Source organism: Bemisia tabaci, chromosome 8 (genome assembly GCF_918797505.1).
Source record: "Bemisia tabaci chromosome 8, PGI_BMITA_v3".
Taxonomy (NCBI): Eukaryota; Metazoa; Arthropoda; class Insecta; order Hemiptera; family Aleyrodidae; genus Bemisia; species Bemisia tabaci.
This window is the reverse complement of record NC_092800.1, coordinates 16,942,112-16,969,620: the sequence shown is the minus strand read 5'-3', so window position 1 is coordinate 16,969,620 and position 27,509 is coordinate 16,942,112.

Below are 27,509 nucleotides of genomic sequence, written 5' to 3'. Positions count from 1 at the left end.
GGCGGCGCCGCGGTGCATCGGGCGGTCAGCGGTTCGCGGTCCGGGGGAGGGGGGAGGGGGCGTCGGGGGTGGGGGTAGAGGGGGGTCCGCGGGGGCGTCGCGCGGCGTTGAATCGATGAAATATTGCGGCCGCGCTCCGGTGTGATTTAATGCAATCAACAAACAAACCATTAGCCGCGCTAATGGGCCCTTTTCACTAAAAATAATTTACAGGGCAAACGCATCGCGCGGCCGACGAGCCTTGATTGGTGACTGTTGAGCCTCCGTGTTGACTGTTGACTCGCTTGCATCGTCGCGACGCCCGCGTCCGGCCGTCGGCCCTCGTCGGATCCGACGTGATAACGAGATGGACTCGTCGTTTCCGCTATTTCCCCCTTTCGGCGGGGAACGAGTGGAAGCGGTTGAACCACCTGCGAGGCGCGTTGATTGGACGGTTTCAGAATGCGGCACCAATGGCGGATAAGCTTGTTCGGTAATTTCTAATGGCCTGGTTACACGATCAAATTCCCGTCAAATTCCGATCAAAATGATGACCTAAGATGGCGGTCGAGAGTTATCTAGATTGATGAGTAAAATTAATTAAAACAGCGTGTTGATTGAAATAAGCATGAAATAAGCACGGTTGTGTGGAAATCAGATGAAGGATGAGCCCCACAGCTCCATCATCTACCATCAAATTGTTTGCAGGCCGCAGAAATTTGATGGTAGATGGTGCGCACCAGTCACCATTTGATCGGAATTTGACGGGAATATGATCGTGTAACCAGGCCATAAAGGGTATGTTACACACAAGGGACGCAGCCAACTGAATACACTATCTAAAGCTAAATTCGCTCGTAAGGCACGATGGTCACATCAATAAAGTCTGAAATCAACTCCTAAGCATGCAATCAGTGTAGTTTGACACAAGCTTTTTCAAATTTACCGCGTATGCAGCCAGTTTTTCTTGCACTGAAAAAAAGTTACGGGTTATATAGACATACCGTCCGTTCCGGGCTCAGATGCCGAAGGTTCTGGGTGCTGAAGCCGAGTGCACTTTCTACGAATATTTATTGCTTAAAGTTTGAGAGGTGCTACCTGAAGTAAATTTTGTGAGAAAGGCAATGAGACCACTTTTAAGACATCCACGTTTTGTAATAATGTAGTTATGAGCTTTAAAGTTTCACAATTTTGTCCGACTTTGCCCATTGACTCGTTCCACTGTGCGACGTTCCAACTTCGCTGCCAGAAAGCATGATGGGATTAGAATAATTCATAAAAATTTTGACTCAACAAAAAAATTATTGGTCTGATGACAATACTCCCCATCTTTTCCCAGACTTTCCGATGTTTAGGAAAATATACTGACCTTTCTGGAATGTTCAACCTGAAGAGGATAACACTGACACTGACAACAAGAAATAGCATGACCAATCTTGCTTACTTACCTGAAACAGAAAAAAGGTTTAGATCAAAAATCATGCAGAATTTTCAAAGAGAAGGACAATTTTGAAGGGAAAAATAATCGGATTACATTTTGCAGAAAAGGAACTACTATCTCTGGCTCTTCCATAAAAGCACCTTTTTGCATAGGGAAACCAATGGCACATGTGTTGTTTCTTAAGTGAGCCAGGAATAGTGGTTCCTTATTGCAAAATGTGGTCCTATCAAAGATCGATGAGGGTGAAAAACTCCGGATATGCTGTTATAGCAATGGATTATAGTCATTCGCTCTGGACCCTCTGGATTGCTGATACTCACACGGAGAAAAAAACTTCGTGCATGGGACCCGAAGTTGAGGTCGTACGGATCTCTAAAGTTTTTGGACCACGCATCCGAAAACTTGAGGTTCAGCTGCCGAAGTTCGGGTCAGACATCTGAAGTACTTAGTTACATACCGAAGTACTTCAGGTGTCTGACCCGAACTTTGGCAAATGGACCTCAAGTTTTTGATGCGCGTGATCCGAAAACTTCAGAGATCCATATGAACTCAACATCGGGTCCCATGCACGAAGTTTTTTTCTCCGTGCAAAAAAGACACTCGGCACCTCTTCTATTTTTTTTTTTCCTCTTTTCTCCTAGTTCAGATTTTCTGTAAAAGCTATGACAGCGCGATTCGGTATGGACGCATGGTCATTGTCCATGCGACACCTGTAATCTTCCCGGTAGTATCGTGACTTCATATCCAGCGATGAACCACCAATTCCCGATAATTAAGACTCAGCCGAAGGAATCTTGGCTGCGTCATCATCATCGGATACCTTCGGCGTTGGCGCTAACGCCGCACAGTGGATCGAGTCAACTGAAGAGGTTGGACATTACATTTTTTACTAAAACTGCAAATTTTGATGTTTATTTCGTCACATTTCAAATTTCAAGGAATGCTTCTAGAAGAAAATTTTACGAAGAAACCAATGGACCACTTTCAGAACCTCACAGTTTTGTATAAATGGAGTTATAAGAGTTCAAAGTTTCCAAATTTTATCCGACCTCTCCTAGAACTCGATCCACTGTGCGCCGGCTCGGGTTATTGCCCAGCTCTGGCGTCTGACGGAATCCTAATTTCGGTGGAAATCAAATCACTCCCGACTGATGTCATTTATTACAGGAAACCGGTCACTAAGCAAAACTACAATATAATTATAAAAAAAGAAAAAACTCCAGAATGCTTCAAGATGGATCGGAGGGTTGAATGACACTAACTGAAATCCTGGTCTGTTATGTTGGCTTTCGTTTCGTTGCAGCATGGGCATGACAACTCAAATGCCTCCGCCACTTGAAATTTTTTGGGGAAAACTTTCCTTCAATTCCAGTCGTACATTACATTCATTACAAGAATTTTCCTACTCTGTCCAGTGACTGCCCGTTAAGTATGAGATAAAGAGTTGCACGACTTCAGCAACACCTACGGGCTGATTATTGCTATTAATGGACATAGCTATTGACAAAGAAGACATATGGAGTATAGGAACAATCCTATTGGTTGACATGGGTGGTTTCCATATAGACTAAGGGAGAAAATGATGGACCAACTATAGGATCTCTCCTGGGTTGCTGTTAGTTAGTCTATTAACAACCTCCTTTGTCAATTGCAACCACCAGCTTCCACCAATAGGATCCCTCCATATCCCTCTTCTCTTCTGTGTCTATAACTTTGCCCATCAGTTTCAATAATCGGCCTGATGATGGCAGTTACCAAATGTATAATTTCACTTTTTGAACTCTCTCTAACTTGGAAGAATCGCCACTGATCAAGAAAAGAGGGGGGCGTCCTCCCACCCCCTCTCCCGCTGTATCCACCTGTTCTGCCGTGCTAAGGAGGAACGCCGTACGAGCCTTCAGGCGTTGCCAAGTTTCCTTCGATAAAAACAGAATAGACTGAGAAAATTGTGAATATTTTTTCTCCAAAATTTTTAGAACATTTTGTACGCAGTTTAATCTAAAATATCTGAAAATTTCAAGAAAAATGTGCATGATTTTCGTCAAAAATACATGTTTTATCTAGGAGAATTTGGCAACTCTCGGCTGTTCATACGGCGTTCTTCCTTAGCACGGTAGTTTTATCCATCTAATTGCTCAGCACAAAAATTCCTCTCCGTCCGCACAAATTGAAAGAAAACAAACTACCAGATAAGAGCAGTATCGATAATTAACCAGAATTGAAACAGCTTCTGTGTACAGCTGTCCACCTGGATTCTCGGGGAGGGTGGGGAACAGGGGGGAGCCCATGTGAGTCGGGAGGGGCTCTGCGGGCCCCTGGCGTGTCGAATTTCGTGCTGACCGTGAGCTCCGGTGACTCGTGCTGCGAAGTTCCATGAGTCATTCTTTAAAATGCTCAAAATAATCTGCAGGTTGGAGATAGACCTTCACACACAGAAAAAGCAATCCGTTTTGGATTCCTGGCCGCTGGAATTTTGACAACGAACTTTTCGGTATCTTCCGTGAAACGTGATATCTGGTAACGCTAAGTTCAAACGTTCTACTGGACTGATTTTCATGATTTGTGCCGTTATCATCAGTGGTGATTCCTATCTTCTCTGTTTACATCGGGTGGCCGGGTACCCGTGTCTCGAAAAAAATCGATTATGTATCGAAAAACTGACCCGCGGCGTCACACAGGCGTCTCGAAATTTGGGACCTGGAGAATGCTTAAAAGTGGCGCCAGCTCTCCAACTTACATTACGAATCTTTGAGTTTTTTACGCAGATTGGCGCTTCCATGAACGAGCTGGTTACAATAGGTCCTCATTGCAATTTTTCAATCGTTTCCTTTCAGAAAACAACGCGCCTACCTAGTTTCCGTTCGCACACGGAGAAAAAAACCTCGTGCGTGGGACCCGAAGTTTAGGTCATATGGATCTCTGAAGTTTTCGGATTGAGCATCTGAACACTTTAGGTCCAGCTGTCGAGGTTCGGATCACACATCTGAAACTCCAGTTCTTACATCTGAAGTACTTCAGATGTGAGAACCGAAGTTTTTCGGATGTGAAAACCGAAGTACTTCAGATTTAAGAACTGAAGTTTCAGATATTTGATCCAAACCTCAGCAGCTGGACCTTGAGTTTTCAGATGCTCAATCCGAAAACTTCAGAAACCCATACGACCTAAACTTCGGGTCCCACGCACGAAGTTTTTTCTCCGTGCGGATAGGTGCTTTTACGATCGAGCTTGAAAAGCTAAGTTCATGCGATGCACCCCGTTTCCGTTTCATCCTGGTTTCGCACGCAGTGCAGATAAAAAAAGGAAAAGAAAAAAAGAGGAATCCACCGAGTTCGAAGCTGCATCGCATGTTACATTGCGAAAAGCACGAGAACTAGGATCACAATGGGCGTTCGCGTGCCCACCGTCGAATCCAGAGGGTTAATAAAAAGGTAGCCCAGAGGGGCAAACCACCGCCGCCGCCGGCGAGGGGAGGGGGAGGGGGAGGGGCGCCCGACAGAACAAGACCGAGACTGAATAATGGGGAGGGCCAGGTGGAAGAACGCTTTTCGAACGCTAACCAAATTGTTTTCTCTGTATTATGCACACTCAATCGCTTCAGCGATCAGACGGGGAAGCTGGTGAGGGGGGGGGGGGCTACTCGCAAAAACCCCTCCCCTCGCAGGCCTGCCCGGCGATCGACATGCGACCGTTGCATTGCGCGCACAATTAAATCCTGTTTTTATTGGGACCTGCCTTTGTTCGTTCCCGGCCGTATTGTGCGCGCGGGGAAGCCGCGATCGCGGAGAGGGGGGGGGGGGTTGTTATCAGTGCGCGTATCTTAGACCCCGTTGTTCCGCGGGGCCCGACCTTTGCGGGTTAACCCTTTTCGATTTGAAAGTGTTTAGGAATCGATGCCGTGGGGGTGGTCGGAGTTGCGGGCTCGTTTGGGGAACCTTCCCCGGATCAGGTTTCCGGTCTGGAAAGTCGTGGGGTCGAGGGAGGATTTTTGATGTGGAGGTTTCGCGTGGGAAGAGGATGGTCGAAAATGTCGTTCTAAGTACGGAGCCGGCAAATCCGAGCAGAGGGCTGATTATTGAAATGGATAGACAAAGCGATAGACAAAGAAGACATGGGGAGTGCGGAACGATCCTATTGGTTGAAATGGGTGGTTCCTGTAGACTAAGGGAGAGAATGATGGACTAAGCTATCGGGTCTATCATGAGTTGCCATTAGTTAGGCTATTATCTACCTCCTTTGTCCATTGCAACCACCAGCTTCCACCAATAAGATTCTCCACATCTCTTTTGTCTTATTTGTCTATAGCTTTGTCTATCAATTTCAATAATCGGTCCGCTGGGTCGGTCGGACCCTTGAAATTCGTAATGTTTGAGGCCCCTACGAAGAGTATGGGAAAAGTCCTCTAGGAGGCTAAGCAGGCTAGGCCAGGGGGCGATCGCCTCTTTTACAGTTTTACTTCGGCCAAAAAGGCTCCACGAGGGCCGGGGCCCCTCTAGGTACATTAAGCGAGCTCGCGCTCGCGGACGTAAGAAATTTTTAAAAAAGAGCACTGGAAATAAGCTACGGGCTATATAGAAATATACCGTCCGCTCCGGGCTCAGTGGCTGAAAGTTACGGGCGCTGGAGCCGTAGCTTCGATTGCTCTAGGTGCCACGCCCGGAACGCGGGCGGTATGTCTAAGTAGCCCGTAAGTACAGGCACAACTTCCACGGCCGGGTTTTTTTTTCAGTGTGTTAGGAAATTCGCATACTCCTTGCGTGCTATGAGACTGACTTTCAGACCAGCGGGCCAATTATTGAAATTAAAGGGCAAATATATAGACAAAGAAGACATAGGGAGTATGGAGCGATCCTATTGGTTGATATGTGTGGTTCCTACAGACTAAAACGTTGAAAACCTTGTTGAAGTTAACATTTGGAAGATCAGTGGTGTTTTGGTGATTAGTAGATGTTTCAGAAATTCCCTAACTTTCCCGGTTTTCTAGACTGCCGGTTTTCTAAACCTGCTACTTACTTTCCAATATCTGTTGCATGAAGCAGACTTATTATGAATCGATCCACCAGATCCACAGGCGCTGTGTGGACTCTTGCAAGACTCACTCCTTGCGCGCCTTGGGTGGTCTCGGATCGAGTTCAGCGTGGATGTAATCGTGTAAGAGACGTAAAAAATGAATCATAGTTTTTAATTTTCCGACGCCCGAGGCGTTTGAGGAAGCCGCCTGGGCCTGCGACACCCGACACTCGATCCCATTCAAACGCCGGGATCGTGTCCGCGAGAGGCAACGAGGCGAGTGCTGACCGAGATTCCAAGAGCCCCTCAGGCCCCGCTCCGAGATCTTCCGTTCTTTTCCACGGAATCGTGATCCTGATTCTACCTCTATTTCTGGTTCTGATTCTGATTCCACCGGCTGTTTTCTCCCGAGCGTGATCCAATCCGACGAGAGAGCACTGCAGGTGGTTGTGGATTCGATTTCTGGAACTCCTGAAGTTTAACGGAAACCGCAGTTCGGATTCGCAGCCTGGCGCGAATGGAGTACCTGTATAGCGAGAGTATAGACAGATGTGAAACTCCGAAAATCCATCAGGCCTTCACCGATGTCTCCGCGAATAAGGTTAGGGCCCAGGAATGCAGCCAACCTATGAATTTCAATTATCCAGAGCGCTTTACTAATACAATTGTTACGAACCATCGTTTATTGAGCACGTATTTGACTTAGTTTTTGCACAAATTTACTCATTTTTGCGGAAGAACGCTCATTTATGTACATTCTTAGCCATCTTGGTTCGAATTGGAATCTGCAGACTGGCAGTGTTTGGTGCGTTAGAAGTTGGTTAGAAGGGTGGCTGCACTTTTGGGCCCTAAGCCCTCCATGAAGCGATCTGTCCATACTCTCGCTACATAGGTACTCTAGGCGCGAACGGCTAGTCCGCGATCGTTGATCAACTACTGCCGCGCTAAGGAAAACGCCGTATGAACCTTCAGGCGTTGCCAAATTTCCTTTGATAAAACACGAATTTCCTGGTGAACTTGTGAGTATTTTTCTTCCAATTTTTCAGATAATTTTGCTCGCAATTTCACCGACAGTTCCTGAAAATTCCAAGGAAAAATATTCAAAACTTTCCTCGAAAATAAACATTTTATCGAAGTTTTTTTTTACTACTTTTTTGGCGACAGGGGGTTGAGGATGAGATGCGGGAGTGCCAACTCCCTGATGATCTTTGGGAGGACCGAGCTTTGTGGCGTTTAGGCGTCGCAGAGCGCTGTGAGAGCGACTCTCATGTATGTATGTAACGTCTGAATTTTTGCGGCGCTTTTCCATACAGCAGGAGCTTTCCAAACAAATTCTCACGGTTCTCCAACGCGGAAAATTTTAACGACAGGAACATGCGAAACCGTGCGCGTGAACTGTTTTCCAGCTCTATCATGCTGCGTCCGATTGGGACAAATCTCGGACCGGCGACGGGGGGAAACTAGGTAAATAGGCGTAAGAAAAAACGTGGACTCACCCAATTAGATATTGTTTACGCGGAGTGATGACGTCAGTCGCCGAAGAAACAGGGGCTCGGTTGCCGTCGTCGTCGTCGTGTGCATAATCAATGATAAATCCCCGCCCAAGTTGCGAAATTTATCAATTTTAAGTTTTATTTATGTTTTATATTGGGTTGGAAGCCGGAGGGAATTCCCTACCACTGGCAACGCTGTTCATCGTTATCACCGCTTTGTCAATTCTAATTTTATGACCCGTCCGCATGTTCCGTTCAGTCGAAGAAAAACGCCGAATGAGCTTTCGAACGTTTTATTTTTGTAGGAAAAGTTACATTTATTCCAATCGGACAAACTGGTCTTGAACTTTTCGGCTTCATTGCTCCATCCTCAGGTTAAAAAGCGTGGAAAGTTGTTTATACGCATATTGCATCCATTTATCATAATTAGTAATATAATGGTAAGCCAAAGATGCATATTTTTATTTTTTATTTCTATACAGGAGCTAAGTGAACCGCGATAAACAGAAAGGAACCAAGCCACATCAGCTATTGCCAAATTTAAGTGGGCAATTTAATTGTTTACATGAAAATGGTTGTGCAGATTTTTGCGCAAATTTCAGTGAATTTTCTCCATAGCACGAAGCAAATTCCTTAAAATTTTCGAAGGAATCCGCAAAAACGTTCTTTCGTAAAAAAATTAAATTACTTACTTAAATTTGGTAATAGCTGATGTGGCTTGGTTCCTTTCTGTTGAACGCGGTCCATTTAAATGTGATTGCGATTAAAATTCTTTGAAAAGATATAGGAAAAATATTCACAAGTTTCCTCGAAAATTTGCGTTTAATCAACGGAAATTTGACAACGTCTAAAGGCTTATACGGCGTTTTTCCTTATCCCGGCAGTATATATATTTGACCTTGCATCCCTCGCAGCCATGCACGGGCTGCTCTCGCGGCCGCCAATTTCCCGCTGTCTAGCGAAATCCACCCACCCGAGCAGTGGCGTGGCGTGAATAATCGATTATCGATATCTCACCATTTGAAGCTATGGTAAAGAATCGATTACTAAGGTGTTCGCTGCGAACACCCTGATAATCGATATTTTTTCATAGGTTTAAATGGCACAAAAATCGATGTATCGCAATTCACGCCACGCCACTGCGCCCGAGTCAGGATCGCGGGCGCGTTTGCACGGGAACAAAGCGACAAATCCATGAAATCGATTTTTCCGCTGACATTCACATCAATTTCCGCTAAGAGCGCACGTCCCAATAATATTTTGACTGGGGCCTCGCTAAGACCCGTCTGCGCACACCAACACCGACACCCCCTCGAATCGTACCTATAATCATGTACCGCACATGCACCGGTGCTTTATGTACCACCGTATACGAAAACCCCAAGCCCAGCTTCCCATGCCCCTATGATCTGCGATCTGGCGCAGTGTTGCCATCAGAGACAATATATTTGCACCGTTATCTTCCTTGTACTGCAAAAGTTACGTCCGGAAGTCAAAGCTCAGAATCGCCTTCAGAGATCATGCAAAATAAAGAAGGCGTACATTTTTCTCAATGGTTACGACTTAATTAGGCACATTTTTGGGTTCGATAGACGACTTGCCCGTGGAGACAATTTAATTTAGAAACTTTACATTGCCATCTTCCTTAAGGTGTAAACGTTACTGTTGGAATATATCGCTCCGATTTGCCTGATGATGACTCATGACCGAAGGGTTGAGCAGCTGATTTAGCAACCATGACCTAATTTGTAAGAACGCACCTCGTAAAATTCTCACCCCGAAATTCATCGGTTATCAATGGGCAACATGTTGCTCATGAGAATCTGCGTCACGCGATTACATTGCTTAGATTAGGGGTCTTTAAAATGTAATATCTCTGTTCTTAACGGCAACGCCTTAATGCAACTATTCATGCTCAAGGGATGTTCGTGTTGCATACACAAAACATTGCAGGCGCACTGGTTTCTTTGTTACCCGCTCAAGAAGTTGCTTATCGACAACGATTAATAGGAGTCTTTCGGACGATTAGTGGCAATTTAACAAAGAACGGAGGCTTCTTTGGATGAAATTTTTCGGTCAGGAGCTGCTGAGCCCGTTTTCTCAAAACTTCATTTTTGCACTAAATGATCTCTTCACTGGGAAAAAAAACACATTGCATCTAGAGTACAGACTCTTAAAAACATCGACAAGAAAAAATACCCTTGCTTCAATCGGATTTTTGCTTAAATCAAGAACCAAGCCTCCTAATTTGAGCGGATTTCCTTTTGGTTTAAGCAAAATTCTGATTAAATCAAGAGTATTTTTCCTAGTCAATGTTTTCAAGAGTCTGGACTCTAGATCCAGTGTGTTTTTTTCCAGTGTTCGCTATCACGGCAGACTTCCCCGACCCGACAAAAGCGTTCTTGCCGGCACCTGGCAACGCGGCAGGAGTTGAACAACTCGTCGACGTCTCGTCGGGGCTGGGGCGGCCCGAGTCCCGGTTTCGGATGGGGCGGCACGCTTTCGGCCTCGGGCGCATTGTTCGCCGGCCCTCCGCTCCGGACCGCGAGCCCGCCATCCGAGGGGTGAGGGGCGCGGGGCCGGGGTGTGATAAGCCGGCGAAAATACGATTCACGGAGCCCGCGATCCTTTCACTCGCGATAATGCCGTCTAATTGAATTCGATTTTTAAAAGTAAATTAACGTGAGCCCTCGCACGCGCCCGCTCCCGCCCCGGCTCGCCACTCGGGGGTAGGTTCCCACAGGGTCGTCGCCGTCCGCGCACCGGGAAAAAGAGGGAAAAATACCGGTAAAAGTACTACTTTTTGGGGCAGTATGTATACTTACAGTATTTTCTCTATACTTATTTCTAATGGAACTCCGCCCCTTGGTCGCCACGCGGCGAGCCCTGGGACGCTGCGATGCCCCCAAAAACAGCTTCGCGGCCAGCGAAATCGGGGAAGTCGCCCGGACGAAACAAATTGAAATTGCCTGAAGTAAATAAAGAATTTAAAAAAATTACACTGAAAAAAAAATGGTATGCTGTTTTAGCACCTAGGATGTCAAAAATGTGTCCGGTGATCCTAGGATGCTGCCTTGATTGCCTACGCAGTTGAATTTGCATTCATAGGATGTAAAGTTAACTGCGAAGGCAGTAAAGGCAACATCTTTGGATCACTAGACACATTTTGACACCCCAGATGCTAAAAGAGCATATTATTGTTTTCAGTGTATACCTCATCAACAACTAAAACAGGGTGTCTAGTTTCTCTTTCATTTTGGGAAATCCTGATAAAATCCTAATTTTTCCTGATTTTTGACTGCTATATCCTTATTTTATAATTTTTCCAAATCCTGATTTTTTGCAGAGAAAGATAATGTAACTTCACCAAAATAGCTCGATAAGAAAATCCGATCGGACGGCCGACTTTTCTCAAATCCTGATTTTACGACTGATTTTTCCTCAAACCCTGTTTGACCTCGCATCCTGATAGAATTGGAGAAAATCGGGAAACTCCTGATGCTAGACACCCTGTAAAAGCAAATAAAAAAATTAAAAAAGGTACCTCATCAACGACTTAAAGTAAAAAAAAAAACCCTGCCTATCGAGCGTCTTAAAAATGATTTTATTAGAACAGAGAGGATGTAGTAAGTCGTAAAAAATTAGATTTAAATGTGAGAAAATGTACCACTTTGTGACGTCATCAAGAAGTATTCCACATTTTTAAGCACATGTATTTGAGCGGATTAGATAATTTTGTCATGGCTCCCTCAATAATGTTATTCAATTTAAAAACCAATAATATTATCGTGCTCCGGTCAATCAGTGCTTTTCACTTACTAAAACGTAAAATTCATCAAATGTCAGACACACGCGAATTCTCTTTAGAAGTAAATACTTTTCCAGAACTGGAAAAGCTTCCTTCCGGATCATCGTGCGAATAGCATAAAAATTGCAGCCGTAAATAGCTGATCGCGATCACGCCCTCGCTACTGACGCGAAACGAAGAGCCAGTTGACAAGTAAGTGATTAATGGCGTGTGCATCTGCTTAGAGCCTTATCAATTGGACGTATTTCTGTCGAACGGAACTATGTGCATTATGACGTGAGCCCTGTTATGCATACATTCACACGGGTCTCAGGGCTCATGTCTTAATGCACATAGTTCCGTTTGGCAGAAATACGTCCGATTATCATTCGGACAAGTGACTTTATTGCAGAAAAAAAGGACGCTGGGGCAGGGAGGGCACGGGGGACGGGAGGAGGGGGCAAAGGGGGGAACGGGAGAAGGGGGTAAAGGGGAGACGGGTGAGGAGGGGCTTTGTTTTTGTTTTCCATCCGATCGAGGTCGTTCGAATGATTGTTGAAATGTTTGTGCGAGTGAATTCTCCCCATCAGTGTGGAAAGCTAGTGTTTAACTTGTAACGCGAGTGAGTTCGGGAGAGAGAAGATAACCAGGGTGCCATAAAGGGAAAGAATTTTAAGAAAAAGTGACAGTTTCTATGCAATAATTCATGAAATTCCACGACACAAGTCGAGACAGAAAATAAAAACATTAACTTTAAAAAAGGGGAACACCCTTGAAATGATTGGCTGGGCGACCGCCTAAGGGATGGGTACAAAGCTGGTTCTCTCCTCCTGAGGATGATTGAAGATTTTATGATGTTTTAATAGATTTGACGAGTCCTTTATTTTTGGCGATTTTCAGATTTTTAATATTTATATAGTTTTTTGTGCTCGATACTATATGGCCTGACAAACAGGGCTACCCTTCCCTCCTAGTCCTAATTGGAAAAAGAAGAACTTTAAAAACGATAAAAAAATAAAATTACAAAATTAAAGATGAAAAACTCGGTAACTGGGTGTATTTATGCTAAAAGGAACTATGCGCGGAACATAGTTCTTGCAACGCGAGTAAGTTCTGGAGAGAAACAAGAGAGCTATGGTGGCATGATGCGAAAAGAAATGTGTGGAAGGTCGAAAATTTACGAGCAATACAGAAAATAAAAACATCAAGTGTTACAAAACGATACAAAATTTAAAAAAAAAAAAAAAAAAAAAAAAAAAAAAAAAAAAAAAAAAAAAAAATATATATGAAACTTAATAATTGGAAGTTTCTATGCTAAAATTAGCTATGTGCACAGGGTTTGCGAGGAACGTAGTTCCATTTATCATAAATACATCCAATTTTCGTTCCAAAGACATTGATAAAAATAATGTAGAAAAGGAGTTGTTAGTTAGACGGATATCAGCGGAATCAGCCTAGGTACGTCAGGCGTCGCCATATGTATTGTGATTTTTGTATTAAACAGAAAAGTAAAAAAAAACTGAAACTTGATAATTTGTGAGCATATTCTTCACTATCCAGGGTAGTTCACATATAGTTGAAAGGCATTAAAGAGTTCAGTTCTCCGTTAAGACATAATGCACGGTACCAAAAGGCTACGTGAAATGTAGTTAGGTTGATTCAGGTTAAATCCGTCTACTCAATCGTAAGCAGAGATATGCGGTTTTTAAATTATATCATTTCCACGTGAGATCTGAACGCGAGAAACGAAGCGCCGCGGGTGCCTCGATTTCACCTCGTTTAATATAATCGCAGCAAGTTCACACTACTGGACTAAAGAGGAACGCCGTATTAGCTATCAGATGTTGCCGAGATTCTACGTACAGAATAACAATTTAAGAGATATATTATCAATATTATTCTTCAGAATTTTTGGAAATGCCGGTACAAGTCTTGAGTGAAAATCTTGAAAAAATTCAATGAAAAAATTATAACAATTTTGTTGAAAATTTGGCTTTTATGGGAGGAAACTGGGCAACATCCATCGAATCATACGGCGTTTTCCCTCACTGCGCGTGGCGTTATCAACCTGTTTATTTGGGCGCGAAGCGATAAATCTTCCCGAGTCCGGCGTTATCACCGAACATACCTCAGGTGAGTCACAATCATAAACTTTCGAGGGAGGGCGAACGAAGCGGCCTTAAAAAACCACCGAACTCGGTTTTCTCCTGCTGCGGTTCATTCGGTTTGGACAGTGGCGTTGGTCAAAAAGGACGAGGTGCTGATATTCATTAGAATTACTCCAGGATTCGCCGAAAAATAAAACAAGCGGGAAAGTTCTAATACTGACGTATTAGAAAAGCGCTCAGGTGTTAGTAAATGTATTTAGTGAAGAAAGGAAGTATAAACTCCGTCGACTTGGCTGGGAAATGGAAATAAAACATCAGCTGATAGGAAACAAAGGTTACCAAGGAAACCGTAAACGCGTATTTTTGTTTCCCGAAAATGAGCTCACCGTTGAGCTCATCAGGCGCGTTTTTTTTAGGCTTCATTTGAGTTCAACCATCAATTTCGATAAGAATTACTCTACCGCTAAGACATTTTCTTATAGACAAACGATCGAAACTACCTGCGCATTACGTTAAAAGCATAAAATACAGTTTTCACAGCTTTATTTATTTTAAAAATGGACCCCCCCCCAAAAAGCCTACACATCGATGAGCTGGTGCGCCATTTAAACGCATTAGCACTAGTATACTAGTACTCAGAGGCAAAACGAAATCAAAAAGCGCTGCCTATCGGCTGAGCGCTTAAAACTCTACTTGGAGAATATTCAAATCTGTGTGAAATGATAGCTCAAAAACGCACGCACTGTAAGACCTCAGATTTATTTGTGTTGGGAAGGGCCTAAAACTGCGTGATTCCATTCAAAAATCGGTACGAAAAGTGCTAAGTTTTTGAAAATGTGGAAAAAGCCTCCAAGTGGCCTCACACGGAGAGAAAACTCGACACAAAAGTTTAGTTGAAACGGGAAGTACATATAACACAAAACAACGCAAGCCCTCGGTGCAGGGCTGGATTTACCTACTTGCCGCCCATGGGCCGCCTGTTTTTTGCCGCCCCCTTCTCATTCGTTTTGACACATCGATACAAACCATCAAGTGAACGTGCTGGAGGAGGTGGGGTACATAAGACGCGTTTTCTCGTGTTGGGCACATTTTTTGTGAAAGCCCTGTCAACACTAGCAGTCAAAGTTCACGGAACTTTGCGCGAAAGTCAAGTTCCGTAAACCTATCTCTGTGTAGACAAGGCCTTTCATTAATAAGAAAGGAACGAAAAAATTACGAAAGAATAAACATGGATGTGGTTTAATAATTTTAATTTCCGCCCCCGCGCTGACCGCACTGTTTTTGACGCAATGCGTGAAGTATTCATGCAGTCTTGTAGGCGCTAATATGTGTTTCATGCTGACCGGCGCGCTAAGGGCTTCTCCTTTTCGTCTAAAGTCCTCGTCATCATTGCTCTCTGCGCCGCGTCTTTCCAGGCCAAATTGTGTGTTTGGTTTCTCTCTCAACTAGACTAATGGAAGGCGCTGTCTCTTGTATCACCGAAAGACGAACAAATTAGAAATTACTATACTTTAACTCTCAGGAAATGAGAGCTTTTGTCGCCTTTTCTCGTTTATAATTTTTTATCTGAATCCGATTTTTTTTTACCTACATTTGAAAAAATTGCAACATTTGCCGTCCCCTAAATTTGCCGCCATGGGCCGCGGCCCATGGCGGCGTTAACGCCTCAAGCATTATGTTTTACGCGTTAATCCTACGATTCGACGTTACAGGGTATAATATGACCCAGGAGGCAACCCTTTAAGATCGCGGGGCGTCCTCCGGGGGTTGGGCAGCGCAGGAGCCGCAGGGTCCACCCCCCAGTTTTCACAATCCCTGACTGAAAATCGAACTCCTCGCTCCCAGAATTAAGGAGGTGTTCCATGAATGGCGTCCAATTTGGCACCTGTGACGTTGGCTCCCTTACGGTGATGGGAGGGGTGGGGGAGGGTTGAGAGATGTCCGCACTTGACACAAATCGGCACGCAGGGCTCAGGCAGGGTGCAGGGCTCCGGTCCTGCGGGACGAGGGCGAGGGAAGCGGGGAGGACTCAAAGCTGCCCTGATTAGAGGACGAACAACTGGTGCAATTCTGCTGGATTAAAGCGACTCCGTGCAGATTTGATGATCTCACGTCGTTGCCGATTCGAGAATGGACTACTTTTTGTGATTAGGAACCATAATTTCTGGCTCACTGATAAAAAAATCTCGGTGTATTTACTAAGAAAAGGGTAAAATTACCAAGAATTCAGGGTTCTATTTGATCCCAGTTTTTTTCTTGGTAAAATTACCATTTATGTAATTGGAAATTTTACCGAGAAATCTCGGTAAATTAATGAACTTTCTCGGTAATTTTACTGGACCTTGGTAAAAACGCCAATATTTTTTATCGCCTGTGGTAGAATTACCGAGATAAAATGGCAAAGTTACCGGGAATTGATTACCAATAAAAGTGGTATTCTTACCTGAAAGAAACAGTAAAAATACCGGTTTTTAGGTAAGCTTACCAGTCTGTCTTTGTAAAATTACCAATAATTGGTAGTAAAAAGTGAGATGGTAAAGGTACCAACGGACCGTGGTAAAAACGCTGAGAATTTTTTTTCAGTGCAGTTGTGGTATAGCGTATGCACTATTAGTTCCTCTATGCATATGAGAGTTTTAACAGACGAGTCAGGGATTGTTGTTTCTCATTGCGAAATATATTCCAATTGGTCCCATCCGGAAATGGACAGTTTCGTGAAATTTACAGTGTCTTGAGATCCAAATTATAAATTACTTGTCACTGATCACTAGATAAACTTCTCAAATCATGAATTGATGTGCATTGTGAGCTAAGAACTTTTTTTTCTTTTTTTTCTGTTGTTTAATGGCTTTGTGACTAATCTAAGAACTTTAAAATGTGAAGAATTAGTTCCAGGCAGGGGTCCAGAATCTTCCAAGCTTCCAAATTTACACGCGGGCTTTCCACATTTTTTTTCATCGGTTTTCCACAAAATTTCACTACTCTTGGCCAATTAGTACCCATACGAATAGAAAATCGATCTCAAAAAATCCGTCCTGTCAGATTACTCAATGGACTTTGGAGGCTATGTTTATGTTTTGAACCAATTGATATTGATAAACAATTTCACCTGCGGACTGATTATTGAAATTGATGGACAAAGCTATAAACAAAGAAGACATAGAGAGTACGGAGCGAGCCTATTGGTTGAAATGGGTGGTTCCTATAGACAAAGGGAGAAAATGATAGACTGACTGTCGGGTCTCTCGTGGGATGCCGTTAGTTAGTCTATTACCTACCTCCTTTGTCCATTGCAACCACCCGTTTCCACCAATAGGATCCCTCCACATCTCCATGTCTGTAGCTTTGTCTATCAATTTCGATAATCGGCCTGCTGATTGATGTATCGAACACGATCTATTGGTTCTTGGGTAGGAACTCAAATCTCGTTGACATAAAACTCTCCTCAGAAAAATAGTGTCTTTGGGCACTGAGATACCTTTCCCTGTAGACAGTCACGAAACAGCGTTAATTTTCCTGGAGTTGGCAACATGGCCGCGAAAAAGTTGGAGAGTGGGGGTGCGCTGGGATCGTGATGAGACAAGCGGGACGAAAATGATGCAAATCGAAGATGACTCATTCCGAGAGCCTCGCACAATGAAAATGAGTCCGGCTCCTTGCGATGATGACAGAATCATGCCCGACGCGACGCTGGAGTCACATCTGAGGCGAATTCTGCCGATGTATTTTGATTTCGAGATTTGGACGCCCCAGTCCGAAAAAAATTTGGGACGAATTTTGTTTCCGAGAAAAACAGGCCTAGTATGCTAGGATGGTGGAATGGAGAATTTGCATGCAAATTTTTTATTGCCTCATCTGAAAGTACTTAAAAAGCTGATTTCAATTTTTCTCTGATATGGGAAATAATATAAAAATAGATTTAAGAATGAGTAAATGCACCGCCTAGTGACGTCATCTGGCGGCATTTCCCATTTAAACACACGTATTTTAGCAGACTAGCTCATTTTGTCATATCTTCTCCAATAATTGTTTAGTTCAGAACAAAGGGTGTCCTCGTGTGCCACCACTAGAAAGTGGCCCGAATACTGTACGTAACAAGGTGGAGAAATGGTGCTGGGTCCACACCCTCAGTTTTTGTGCTGGTATTCATTATAGAGTTAAAAAGGTTAATTTATGACTCTAATTATAATTTTTGGAACTTTCTGGCTTTGATTTCTCCGTAAAATGGTGTGAACCTAGCACCATTTCTCCACCTTTAAGCTGGCTTCGATCATTTGCAGTAAAAAGTTCGCGTCAATACGCCATGATGATCTCGGAAGTAGCTGTCTCCTTCACAACGCCACAGTTCTGCCACGCGCATTGATAAAAACAGGGGGGCAAACAATGCATGTTGATACGACGTTTCGAATATGGGGAATGCATGGCGCTGTAAATGTCGCTGATAAAGGACTAACGATTACGTAAAGCTAACAGTTTGGGCAAGTGCATGAGCTGAACAGAACGTCAAATTCCCATCTAGAACAAGACCGAACGTTGAGTTATTGCATACATCAGGCATTGGGAGAACCGAAATGAAAAAACGCGCCAAAATTTCTTGCGGACTGATAAGGAGCGTTTATAACCTACGTAACGCTCTAGGGGAGGGGGGGGGGGGTGTCAAAAATGCCGAAAAAGTACGAAATGTAATTTGTGAGGTCTCCCTTTGTCCTCTCGCTGATGAAAGTTCATTACGGGAATAATTTTCATAGGAACTGGACAATAATTAATGGTATCAAAGAGACTCGCATGTCTCCTTAAATAATAGAGCATATGCAATATTCCCCCGTATTTTCATTGCCATTTTATGGGTGCTTGAGAAATGGTAGGACGAAAGAGCCAACTTTTGCCTTTTACGTATCACATGAGATTAGAAGCAGGCAAGCATGCGTATTTTCACAGAATTTGTTTCCCAATTTCCTAATAAGCTTTCGTGAAGTAAATCAGGACCTCTTTTTTTCGAAGTGATTGCGGTGGACGCACGAGTCGTAAGTTGGAATTTTTTCATCCAACGTGCGTTGAAAATCAGCATAAAGCTGAAAATCTCAATACAGAGGGAAAAAGTGGACCACTAGACAAGGTACGAATTTAAGCATTCTGATACATGTTTCTTAACCAGAATTTCACGTAGAACCCGATTCACACTACGAAAATTACCGAAATCAACTCCTAACGAAGATATTAACGTTTTTATTTCACATTGGTTACGAGGAATTTGAACTGCCCGCTCACAAGAAACTCAAAGCTCTACGTGAGTCAAATCGCGCACTACAACGGTTTCAGCAAGCTTCTCAATCGAGCAATGTTCATTTTCCACCATGTGTTGTTCAAACTATTGGTAATCTGCTATAGCTGAGCCAAATAGTCAAGATTGAAGTTGAGGATTTTTACATCGCAGAGACTGTCATGATAAACATTTAGCGCGCGATGTGAATCACGTAGAGCATTGAGTTTTCATGAGCGGGTGGTTTGAATTCACGCATCAAAAATCATTAAATATCTTCGTCAGGAGTTGATTTTGGTAATTTTCGTTGTGCGTATCGTGTTTTACGTGCAATTTTGATAAAGAAACATGTATCAGAATGCTGAAATTCGTACCTTTTCTAGTGGTCCATTTTCCCTCAAAGATATACGCTTCTGCAGTTGCCTTCCTGAATGGTCGTTACTCGTGTTGCACCAAACGGCGTATCTCTTGAGGGCAAATTGTGCTCCTATGAGCTTTTCAACTTAATGCTGATTTTTAACGCGCATTGGCTAAAAACATTTCAACTTACTGACTTTTTCTATCATTTTTAGTAGCCTTGAGGAGCTTAGGGGCTAATCCCAGATCCCTTATTTTTTCACTCAGCCCCAGTTGATCCGTACTTGAAACCATTGAACTGAGGTTACCGAACCAGGAATCAAACCTGGAACCTTCTGATAATGGCGACCACACCACCACAGAGCACTGATCTGGAAACCTGGTGAAGGGAAAAGACAGGAAAGACCATGCACTCACAGACCGAAAGGGCAAATTTTATCTTCGTGTGCATGGGTGAAAATCAGTGGCCAGGCGAAAATGATCGATTTCCAATAAAATCCCAATTGAAGCTATGCCAAAAAATCGATTCTCAATTAAGGTGTTCGTTGCAAACACCATATGTATCGATCCTTTTCCACACTGAGAAAAAACTATGGCTTATAAACCTATTAGAGGTAAATATGGAACACCACTAATAGTAGTACCTCTACATATAATAATAGCACATATACCTTAGTTATGGTACGGGGTACCTTAATTAGGTACAGAGACCTTAGTATGGTTCACAGACCGAGAATCATTAGTTTATTTACGACTATTATAGGTGTTCCATATTTACCTCTAATAGGTTTATAAACCATAGTTTTTTCTCAGTGCATAGGTTTAAATGGCAGATCAATCGATATATCGCAAAGCACGCCACGCCACTGGTGAAAATTCACCCTTTCGCCAGCCTTAACTCTAGATGCCCTGCATTTTCACTGTCAGTGGCGTGGCGTGAATGATCGATTATCGATATTTCCCCATTTGAATTCGTGGTAAAGAATCGATTATTAAGGTGTTCGCTGCGAACACCCTGTTAATCGATCCTTTTCCATAGGTTTAAATGGCAGATCAATCGAAATATCGCAAAGCACGCCACGCCACTGGTGAAAATTCACCCTTTCGCCAGCCTTAACTCTAGATGCCCTGCATTTTCACTGTCAGTGGCGTGGCGTGAATGATCGATTATCGATATTTCCCCATTTGAATTCGTGGTAAAGAATCGATTATTAAGGTGTTCGCTGCGAACACCCTGTTAATCGATCCTTTCCCGTAGGTTAAAATGGCAGATCAATCGATATATCGCAAAGCACGCCACGCCACTGACTGCGATGCACACACGCTTAATCCCTGATCCTTATTTTTACACTCAGTCCCGGTTGGTCCGTGCTTGAAACCATTGAACTGAGGTTACCGAACCGGGAATCAAACCTGGAACCTTCTGATAATGGCGACCACATCACCACAGAACACTGATCTGGAAACCTGGTGAAGGGAAAAGACAGGAAAGACCATGCACTCACAGACCGAAAGGGCAAATTTCCTCTTCGTGTGAATGGGTGAAAATCAGTGGCCAGGCGAAAATGATCGATTTTCGATACTTCCCCATTTGAAGCTATGCCAAAGAATCGATGCACACACCCTATGTATCGATCCTTTTCCATCGGTTTAAATGACAGATTAATCGATATATCGCAAAGCACGCCACGCCACTGGTGAAAATTCACCCTTTCGCCAGCCTTAACTCTAGATACTCTGTATTTTCACTGCGATGCAGGTGCCCTCGAAGAATCGGGACTTCATACACGGGCGTTTTTTTTAATATGAGTCGATATGAATGAAGGTATAGGCGCGTGGATGTCAAATAGCTTGTCCCCGATACCTTGATTGGGGAGGATGCGGGGGGGGGGGGGGCGCTTGTCTGAATATGACTTCCAGATGTTACCCGTCGATGACATCCAAGTCACCTCTATGGCCTCGCGCGCTTGTCGGATCAGGAGAGAAAAAAATCGATCTCATCAAATTCGTTTGCACGTGAAACAACTCCTCGAAGGCTGCGCTCTAAAAACACTAAATAGGTTGCAGCGTTTCAAAATCTCCGATCATGCTTCATGTTTTGTGAAAAAAAACTTAACGAATATTCCGGCTTGACATCTTGACGGTATTGTGTAGAAATAAAGAAAAGTCAAGGTAAATGTCAAGAAAGAAATGCGAGATGTTCTTGTGTTGATATGAATTGAAGCGATTTTGCTACGGGGTTCGAATTCATGCGAAGGTTACGGGGGGAAAAGACTTTTCTTCATTTTTCCTCGCAAAAAGGTCGCTAATAATTATGGAGACGTCCCCACAAAAAGGTCGTGAATTGTAGATATTCCGCACTCCATAATTACAAGAGCAGGCTGAGGGAACTGCTGTAACGTTTTTGACTTTTGGTCCCGAGTAGTTGCGGCAAAACAAAGATGGATTCAACACTCCTGATCATAATAAAAGAAAATTGTTCGAATGAAGTAGACCCCACACCAAATACGTTCACGCACTTTTAAAGTGTGGCAGAAGATCAGCAGTTTTCAATTTACCACTGAAAATGAATATGTCATAGGTAATTAGCAATGGACCACTAGACAAGGTACGAATTTCAGCATTCTGATACATGTTTCGTGACTAAAATTTCACGTAGAACACGATGCGCACAACGAAAATCACCGAAATTAACTCCTCACGAAGATATTTAATGTTTCTTGGTGCGTGAATTCAAACCACCCGCTCATGAAAACTCAATTCTCTACGTGATTCACACCGCGCGCTAAACATTATCATGACAGTCTCAACGATATAAAAATCTGGCAATCGCGATCTTGACGCTTTGGCTCAGCCATAGCAAATTGCTAATAGTTTGAACAACACATGGTGGGAAATGAACATTGCTCGATTGAGAAGCTTGCTGAAACCATTGAAGTGCGTGATTTGACTCACGTAGAGCTTTGAGTTTCTTGTGAGCGGGCAGTTCAAATTCCTCGTAACCAATGTGAAATAAAAACGTTAATATCTTCCTTAGGAGTTGGTTTCAGTAATTTTCGTTGTAGGAATCGTGTTTAAACGTGAAATTCTGGTTAAGAAACATGTATCAGATTGCTTAAATTCGTACCTTGTCTAGTGGTCCATTGCCGGGAATTGCAATTAATTTGTGTTTAATAAAAAAAATGTAAGAATAGAAAGTATTAATTCTTACGTTTGGAATTGAAGCAGACGTTTTCCTCTACTTGAATGTATGAATTGTACGAGCTACAGGGCCGGATTAAGGGGGTGGCAACATGGGCCGCTGCCCATGGCGGCAAATTTAGGGGGCGGCAAATTTAGGGGGCGGCAAATTTTGCAATTTTTTTAAATGTAGCTATAAAGAAAAATTGGATTCAGAAAAAAAATTACAAACGAGGAAAGGTGACAAAATCTCTCATTTCCTGAGAGTAAAACTCTAATTTTGTCGTCAATAGACAGCACCTTTAATTAGTCGAGTTAAGACTAGGAGAGAAACCGAACACGGAATTTGGCCTGGAACGGCGCGGCGCAGAGAGCAATGATGAGAGAACTTGAAACGAAAAGGAGAAACCCTCGGCGCGGCTCGGCGATCGGCATGTAACACATATTAGCGCCTACAAGACTGCCTGAATACTTCACGCATTGCGTCAAAGACAGTCGGTCGCTGCGGTCAGCAGCGGGCGGCGTGAAACACATAGCGCCTACAAGACTGCATGAATACTTCACGCATTACGTCAAAGACAGTGCGTGCAGCAGCGGTCGGCGTGAAACGCAGAGCGCATACAAGACTGTAAGAATACTTCACGCATTGCGCCAAACATAGTGCGGTCAGCGCGGCGCGGCGGCGAAAGTTAAAATTATTAAACCACATTTATGTTTGTTCTTTGAAAAAGGAAGTAGTTCATAGGGCTCAGTCAGGGAGGCATGAGAGAAACCTAGGAAAAATTAGAAATTTCAGTGCAATATCAAATGAAATTTTACGAGGCAGTGAACTCGTTTAAAAATATGTAACATTCACTTCAGGGGCAGAGTATGCAGCCCACACTAAATGTACTAACATTCCACGAAATGTTGCACTTCTTGCATTTAACTCGTGATTGATTTTCATCCCTTTTTCTCATAGGTAAAACCAGAAGTGACATAACTCAGTAAGATGAACGACGTAGGCACCATTTTATAAAATTATTTAGCGTGGGATAACCATTGAAAAAAATGAAAACATTAGTACTCTTCATTATATTTCACGAACGGAAATTAAGAATTTGCAGGTGTCTAAATTTGATGATTTTCATGTTAAAGTGGAAACTACTCATTCTGAGTGAACTGAACAAGAGGATACCCTTAATTCATAAATTGAACAATTATTGGAGGAAATATGACAAAATTATGTAATCAGCTAAAATGCATGTGTTTAAATGAGACATACCGCCAGATGACGTCACAAGGCGATGCATTTTCTCACTTTTAAAGCTATTTTTACTACATTCCTAGTTAGCTGTTTCCTACATCAGAAAAAAATTATATAAAATACTGTGAAATCTGCTCAATAAGAACTCTCAGATGAACTAATAATTTTGAGGGCAAATTCTCCATTGCCAAAGATATTCCACGTGAAGTTTCAAGATTGTAAATTTCATGAAATTTTGCTGCGATGTAGGAAATTAATTTTTTTTCTATCACTCTCTGGCAACACCGGGATCACTCAGTCCACACCTCCGTCGCGTCGGTGCGGCTTTCAAAATTCCGTTTTCAAAAGCCCCGAGGCTCCCTGGAACGAGTGTATATAAATCACTGGATATGGGATAACGTGGGCCTGGAGAATAGCGAATAGGGGCCGTACTGCCGTGCTAAGGAAGAACGCCGTATGAACATTCAAGAGTTGCCAAATTTCCCTCGATAAAACATATATTTTCGACAGCATTCATGCATATTTTTCCTTAAAGTTTTCGAATATTTTAGATTAAATTGTTTACAAAATTGTCTGCAAATTTTGGAAAATAATATTCGCAATTTTCCCAGTAAATTCTGTTTTTATCAAAGGAAACGTGGCAACGTCTGAAGGCTCATACGGCGTTTTTCCCTAGCACGACAGCGTAGATACATATTCTTCTGAGATTGTGAAGCCCGCTCTCAGCATTTCCTTCTTTCTAGGTGAATCTAAGAATATCCCGGTTTTGATTGTGGCATTCCGACTGCCGCTCTCCCATTTGTGAGATGCGATGATAGATTTACATCAACGAGGAAAGAAAAAGATGTGCTCATCATATTTTGCAGTCCGAGCATTTGCTCGTAGGAAAAAACGTTGAGTATTTCTAAGATCGCCCATAGCGCCGCTATAATTGGCAGACTTAATGGCTTTAAGTTTTCTTATTCGGGGATTGTAGCGCCGTTTCAACGGAACCCTGGTGTAGAATTGGCTGTAAAAGAATTTGAAAAACTCGTAAATTTCAGGGAGGAAATTCTAAGAAAAAAACTGTTAAGATATTCAAGTTAGGAATTTTTTTTCTTTACCGCGCAAAAATGCCACCTTCTACTAGTTCAAACAAACACAGCCAAAAACATTAATTTTAAAAAAATTGGCCTCCGGCCAATTTATGCGCGGCGCTTCGCGCCGCGTACCGGCGCTACGCGCCGGCATTTGGGGGCTTCGCCCCCCCATCCGCTTAGCGGATTGGTGCGGGGACCGCACGGGACTTTCTCGCTCGAGCCGGCGCTTCGCGCCGGCATAGACACTTTTACTGGAATATTTAGAAAAATACTGCCAATTTTACAAAATCATAAAGTTTGATTGGAATTTTGATCACAGGATAATAGTTATGAAATTTTTATTCAAACCATTGAACTTCATTGTAAATGTCTTCGCGATATGTGGTGAATTCATATATTCGGACTCGACTTGTTGATTTTATGAGGCATCTTCAATTAAATATGTAATTGATTAACTAAGTCTCCTGTCAAAGATGGCGATCCGTAAAAATCTTAGCTTTTCTACGATTCATTAGGATCCATTAGATTCATTGACATCATACTTCAGAAACGATTTTATATTATAATCTCTCCTTAAGCACGGTCAAAAGCCATCAAATATCTACTTGAATGGGTAGAATGACTATTCGATGTTCAAATAGTCTTAAAACTAAACGGTTTTCGCTTAGCATCTCCCAAATTTTAAATTTGGCGGGCGAATCTACCTGCTGGAAGGTTCACGACACGCCCGCCAGGAGCGCCATCTCCTTACCGCGTATCCCCGTAACTCAAAGCGAAAACAATAGAGAGCGCCATCGACAAACGTCAACCAGAGACAAGTCAACAAACGTCACGTTATAACAATTATAACCTCCTTCATTAACAAGCATTAAATCAGTCATATTTGTGCCGAATTATTACATTATATTTGTGCTTAGTACCTCGTAAAAAGGAACCGCAAAAGATGGAATCTGCCGGGATTCTAAATTCATTAACAACAAACATATTAGTTTTTAATAAAGATCTAAGTGTCAGTTCATGGCGTTAGCTTGATGATTCATAGTACCTTTGTAATGTGAGTATGTATCTAATTAGTTGTCTAATTTTGCTTTGTGATTACCTACGGAGTAATTTTGGAAATAGTATATGATGCATTATATAATGCATTTGAATTCCTAGGTTTCACCTGACTCAAAGCGTTTGCTGCTATTATCTAGAAGCGCTCCGACTCATTTATCAGAGAATTGAGCGTTTCCTATCGGCCCCTCTGCAATTATGAGATTAGTCCATGAATCCTTTAGGAACTTAAATTAATGACTCAGATGGTGCTTTTGAGCCAACTTTCAAAGAATTAAAGGCATTTTTTCAAAATCTACAGTCCATGAGCTCTCCGTGTGACCGAAGTGCTCTCCTCGCTATATGACGCGTAACCCTTCAATTTTTAGTTTAGTCCAAAGACCTCATAGGAACTTAAATTAATGAACCAGGTGGTGCTCTTATGCCAACTTTCGAAGAATTGAAGGCATTTTTTTTATTTTTTTTTCAAATTTACAGTCCTTAAAAATGAGCTGTTTCGCGGAGCAAAGTGCCCTACTTTTGGGCCTCGTATCTCTTGAATTTTGAGTTTAGTCCAAAGATCTTTTTGGAACTTAAATTAATGACCCAGGTGATGTGCTTGATGCCCATTGTTAAAGAATTAAAGACATTTTTCAAAATTTACAGTCTTTCAAAATGAGCTTTCCGTGTGATTTTGCTAAAAATGGACAATTGAGCGTAGCCCCCCCAAATTTTAGCGTACCTCAAAATCGTTGGACGTGCATAAGGAGACCATAGATATGGTGTCCTGTGCCAATTTTGAATGAAATCGAACAGATAGATTCTGAGATATCGCTGTAGACAGATTTGGGGGACGCCACACGGACGGACACACATTTTTTCAAGTATGGTTATTTTTACTCCTGGGACCTTAAAACGTCTAGAAATGATGAAATTTCAACTTTTTTTTTTTTTTTTTTTTGGAGGATGACAATACTTCCTCTCTACCCTATGGGAGCGAGAAAGTAAAAATTTTGGTCTCTTATGTTGCATAGCTTGCCGTCGATTTTTTGTTTTTCGTCAAAATGGAGTGATTTTTGAAATTGTAATTAGTTTCTTTATCTTTTTTCTCTAACATAGATAAATTTACATCGATTTTAGTTATAATGAACAAAAAAAAAAAGGTTTTCCCATCTCGTAGATTTTAAACATGCTTTCTTTCCTCTTTGAAATCTGCGTTTAACGGTCTATTCTACTAAAGAATGTTAAGAAAAAGGAAATTATGTTCACGTTATACGAAATTAATTTTTTAACCCACGGAACTCGGCTCGGTAACATGTATATAAAATTGACCTACGGAAAAAACTAAACATAGGCTAAGATGATGATTGTTCTTTTCATTTTCACAAAAACTGGAAGAATTTGCAGGCAAAAAGAATTGAGCAAAGTTGAAACTTACACAGAGATGGAATTTTGCACAAAGAGAAGTCTGACATCTTACCTGAAACATAGATGCAACAACAAATTAGTTAGAAAGAAAAATTAGGTGAAAATGTG